This window comes from Carassius auratus, chromosome 25 (assembly GCF_003368295.1).
Source record: "Carassius auratus strain Wakin chromosome 25, ASM336829v1, whole genome shotgun sequence".
Taxonomy (NCBI): domain Eukaryota; kingdom Metazoa; phylum Chordata; class Actinopteri; order Cypriniformes; family Cyprinidae; genus Carassius; species Carassius auratus.
The window spans coordinates 1,843,366-1,849,404 of NC_039267.1; the positions used below are offsets into that span (position 1 = coordinate 1,843,366).

Consider the following 6,039-nt stretch of genomic DNA (forward strand, 5'->3'; position numbering starts at 1 on the left):
CTGCATCTGATTCAGTGTCATACATGAACTAACTGCATCTGATTCAGCTTTATTCAGTATCATACGTGAACTAACTGCATCTGATTCAGCTTTATTCAGTATCATACGTGAACTAACTGCATCTGATTCAGCTTTATTCAGTACCATACGTGAACTAACTGCATCTGATTCAGTTTGATTCAGTGTCATACGTGAACTAACTGCATCTGATTCAGTGTCATACATGAACTAACTGCATCTGATTCAGCTTGATTCAGTATCATTCATGAACTAACTGCATCTGATTCAGTGTCATACATGAACAAACTGCATCTGATTTAGCTTGATTCAGTATCATATGGGAACTAACTGCATCTGATTCAGCTTTATTCAGTATCATTCATGAACTAACTGTATCTGATTCAGCTTGATTCAGTATCATACGTGAACTAACTTCATCTGATTCAGTATCATTCATGAACTAACTGCATCTGATTCAGCTTGATTCAGTATCATACTTGAACTAACTGCATCTGATTCAGTGTCATACATGAACTAACTGCATTTGATTCAGTTTGATTCAGTACCGTATATGAACTAACTTAATATTGTTTGTTCCACAGCTAGCCATATTTAGCCATGTGCATACTTTTAAACTGAATACAGTTAACAGATTCACAATGATTCTAAGCAATGTGAATAAATGCATTTTGAAATTATGATAATTTGGTAATACTTTACAATGAGGTCCCAGTAATATGCATGCATGCATTAGCTAACATTAAATAATAATCAGTGATATATTTTAATGGCTTTATTAATCATTCATTGTTTGTTTATGTTAGTTTGCAGTGCCATTAACCCCTTTTTTATTTTAAAAATGCACTGATAAATGCTGAAATTACAGCTGAATAATACAAATAAACAAATAAACTCTTCCTATAACATGCTACTGATGTAAATGAAATCAAGCAGTTGCAAATACTTCATGGTAAACTATGCCATGATTATTTTTTTTAGTACTCCACCTGTAGCATACTATAATTTGGGCCGTTATCCTCATGTGGCACACTATCTAGGGCAAGTGAATTGGGACACAGCCACAGATTTAGTCCTTCAGACAAATCTACACTGAACTAGACAAAACTCTAACCAGAGTCTATCCATGCAAACCCACCAACATGGTTAATAGTTTAGAGTAATTGAAAACTTGAGTGATTCTGATCAAATAAAGGTCAGAATAAGGTCAATAATATCTCCAGATGAACTCTAACTGGACTGAAGCAGCTCAGCTTTACTTGATTTTCCATCAATCATGTGTGTGTGTGAGTGTGTGTGTGTGTGTGTGTGTGTGTGTGTGTGTGTGTGTGTGTGTGTGTGTGTGCGTGTGTGTGTGTGCGTGTGAGTGTGTGTGTGTGTGTGTGAGTGTGTGTGTGTGTGGGACTGAAGCCTCTCAGTGAGTCCCTGGTGAAAAGCCTCTCTTCAGACTCCACCTGCTCGTCTCAAAGGTTTCCTCTGGAGGAGAGCTCACTCCCACTCCACTGTCCCTCTGAACACACACACATAAAGACACTCATTGTGTCCGTGGAGTGTAGAAGTGTACGATCCCGTCCGGCTCGGCCTCTATTGTGCCTGTAACACACCAACCTGACACCCATTGTGTGGGACGATGAAAGCACATTTAATGTAAGTCTTTCACCTTCAGTGTGGCACTACGTGACTCGTGAGAAACCAGTGCAGGAAACCAAGACTTAAATCCAACTTAAATCAAGTGTATGTAGCTGAACTTAAGTGCTTATTTTTTTTAAATATTTAAATGCATCTTTAGAAATCATTTCATAATCTGACACTGTAATAAAGTGCATTATTCAAAGGCAATTAAATGCAAGAAAATCTGAAAATCTAATGTTTAAACAAACTCATTTTGAAGTGTCAAAATGCATCTATTATGCAAAATGCAATAGTCTCTTCTGCTCACCAAGGCTCCATTCATCTGATATAATAAAAACAATAAACAGTTATTACATTATTATATTATTATCACATTATTATAATGTAAACTATCTGTTTTCTGTGTGAATCTGTGTTAAAGTGTCATTTATTTCTGTATTTTCAGCATCATTCCTCCAGTCTTCTGTGTCACATGATCTTCAGAAATCACTATTTCGAAAGCATTAACAAATCCAAACTGCTTGTGTATATATAGATGGAGTGAGGGATATAGATGTAGTATATTTCCCATCAGATGCAGGGATTGTGTGGCTCTTTTCTCTTCATTCAAGCGCTGCAGGTGAATAGAAATAATTTCCTCTTCATTGCCCTCGAAAGCCACGACCCCACGATCCCAGAGCACAGCTACGAACAAAACCCCATTCAGAGTGTGAGAGAATCAGTCACGGACGAGCGGCTCAGAGCCCTAAAACACCAGCACAATCAACAGGTCCATCCTTCACAACACTTCTCAGAGTCACAAGAACACGGGCCTGGTGATATTTCATCGTTATGAACTGTAACTGATGCACTTTACTCTACTGGAATGGTAGCATGTGAAAGCCCAGCTCTGAGCTTCATTTCTGTGTGTCGTCTTCAGCAGTGACCTGATCAGACCGACACTGGACTGACTGCTGACCCATCACACACACACACACACACACACACACACTCGCACACACACACACACACACAGACACACACACACCGCATTACACCTGCTCCACTGCACCTGCACCTGACTGATACAGAAGCTTGTTTCCTCCCCATAAAAATACAATAAAAACTAGGCCTACTACAAATTCTCTTCTCACAATTCTGGCCTAAACTTGCGTTTCTGAGAAACAAAAAATCAAAAAGTGAGAATTCTAATTTCGAATAGAATTCTAAATTTACATTTTGGAAATCAAAAACTCACATTGCAATTTTATAGACTGCAACTTGCAATCACAAGAAACATATTTTTTTCTTTCTCAGAATTCAGATTTTACACCTGAAAATTAATAACTCTTAAATACGAGATATAAACATAAAAGTCATAATTGCAAATTGATTGCAAGAATTACATTTTTTTTTTTACAATTTTGAGTTTACATTTAGCAATTATTGTGAGATATTGACTCACAATTCTGAGAAAAAGGTAATTGTGACTTCATGCAGTTTTACATATTTACAGTTTTCTCCTGCACTTGACTTCTTGCGCACACAAACAGGAAGTCTAACAGCAGCTTCGTCAGGAGCTGGATGTGGCCTCCATCTGTACTGATCCACAGCTCTGTGATTTATGGAGGTCAACAGAAGCACAGCTATTCAGATCAGTCAATCAGGTCACCCAGAATGCACTGCAGCGGCTCACCGTCACAATGCCAACGTTAGAGCTGAACGCACACATTCAGAAACACACAGCGGTTGTTGTGTTAAATGATCAGCTATAACACACAGTCCACTGAGATCAGGGAGACCGCAGAATCAGAAAGAAGCATGCTTCTATTACAGAAGGAACACACTTAAGTGCACTGAGTGTAGACATTTAACTGCATGCACACTAACAGCACACTATCTGTACAGTGCACACGAACAGCACACTATCTGTACAGTGCACACTAACAGCACACTATCTGTATAGTGCACACTAACAGCACACTATCTGTATAGTGCACACTAACAGCACACTATCTGTATAGTGCACACTAACAGCACACTATCTTTACAGTGCACACTAACAGCACACTATCTGTATAGTGCACACTAACAGCACACTATCTGTACAGTGCACACTAACAGCACACTATCTGTATAGTGCACACTAACAGCACACTATCTGTATAGTGCACACTAACAGCACACTATCTGTATAGTGCACACTAACAGCACACTATCTTTACAGTGCACACTAACAGCACACTATCTGTATAGTGCACACTAACAGCACACTATCTGTATAGTGCACACTAACAGCACACTATCTGTACAGTGCACACGAATAGCACACTATCTGTACAGTGCACACTAACAGCACACTATCTGTACAGTGCACACTAACAGCACACTATATTTACAGTGCACACTAACAGCACACTATCTTTACAGTGCACACTAGCAGCACACTATCTTTACAGTGCACACTAACAGCACACTATCTTTACAGTGCACACTAACAGCACACTATCTTTACAGTGCACACTAACAGCACACTATCTGTGCAGTGCACACTAACAGCACACTATCTTTACAGTGCACACTAACAGCACACTACCTTTACAATGCACACTAACAGCACACTATCTTTACAGTGCACACTAACAGCACACTATCTGTGCAGTGCACACTAACAGCACACTATCTTTACAGTGCACACTAACAGCACACTATCTGTGCAGTGCACACTAACAGCACACTATCTTTACAGTGCACACTAACAGCACACTATCTTTACAGTGCACACTAACAGCACACTATCTTTACAGTGCACACTAACAGCACACTATCTGTATAGTGCACACTAACAGCACACTATCTTTACAGTGCACACTAGCAGCACACTATCTGTATAGTGCACACTAACAGCACACTATCTGTATAGTGCACACTAACAGCACACTATCTTTACAGTGCACACTAGCAGCACACTATCTGTATAGTACACACTAACAGCACACTATCTTTACAGTGTACACTAACAGCACACTATCTTTACAGTGCAAACTAACAGCACACTATCTGTTCAGTGCACACTAGCAGCACACTATCTTTACAGTGCACACGAACAGCACACTATCTGTACAGTGCACACTAACAGCACACTATCTGTACAGTGCACACTAGCAGCACACTATCTGTACAGTGCACACTAACAGCACACTATCTGTACAGTGCACACTAACAGCACACTATCTGTACAGTGCACACTAACAGCACACTATCTGTATAGTGCACACTAACAGCACACTATCTTTACAGTGCACACTAACAGCACACTATCTGTATAGTGCACACTAACAGCACACTATCTTTACAGTGCACACTATCTGTATAGTGCACACTAACAGCACACTATATTTACAGTGCAAACTAACAGCACACTATCTGTTCAGTGCACACTAGCAGCACACTATCTTTACAGTGCACACTATCTGTATAGTGCACACTAACAGCACACTATCTTTACAGTGCACACTAGCAGCACACTATCTTTACAGTACACACTAGCAGCACACTATCTTTACAGTGCACACTAGCAGCACACTATCTGTATAGTACACACTAACAGCACACTATCTTTACAGTGCACACTAGCAGCACACTATCTTTACAGTGCACACTAGCAGCACACTATCTTTACAGTGCACACTATCTGTATAGTGCACACTAACAGCACACTATATTTACAGTGCACACTAACAGCACACTATCTGTATAGTGCACACTAACAGCACACTATATTTACAGTGCACACTAACAGCACACTATCTGTATAGTGCACACTAACAGCACACTATATTTACAGTGCACACTAACAGCACACTATATTTACAGTGCACACTAGCAGCACACTATATGTACAGTGCACACTATCTGTATAGTGCACACTAACAGTTAAAGCTGAAGTGTAGCTCATAAAGCGGTGTGCAGCAGTGGAGCTTCAGAGTAATGAAGTGAGCACACTGTCCTCGCAGCGTGAGAGACACTGAGGTGTTCACTGAGACGCAGGGAGCATCTGTTGCTCATATGACCGCTGATCTCAGACCTGCTGCTACATCTGATCACCTGTAGAGAGCCTCCTCGCTGTCGAACCGTCTGCTCTCCTTACTACAGATCATGTGTACAGTCATCAGAGAGAGGACGTGAATCAATCACATCTCACCGCTCCTGTAATCTATCACAGGATCCGCCCCTCACCCTCACAGCCAATCAGGAGCCAGCTGGCGATGATGAATGACAGCGAAGCAAAGTGGTGTGTTACTGATTTGAGAGACGCAAACACATCTACAGCTCCTTCATATGCTGAAGACTCATGTTTATTCAGGCAACTGTGTCAGCATGTTACTGCAGACACACACTTCTACTTCT

The 6,039-nt window shown here is 40.5% G+C and overlaps 2 protein-coding genes across 14 annotated transcripts in view; one reads left to right on the forward strand and one right to left on the reverse strand.

Annotated features, from left to right (window-relative positions):
* Positions 1–6,039, forward strand: part of LOC113042956 (contactin-1a-like) — a 551,632-nt gene that overhangs the window by 429,675 nt on the left and 115,918 nt on the right.
* Positions 1–6,039, reverse strand: part of LOC113042954 (neuronal cell adhesion molecule-like) — a 61,509-nt gene that overhangs the window by 31,537 nt on the left and 23,933 nt on the right. The gene's annotated exons all lie outside the window — the stretch shown is intronic.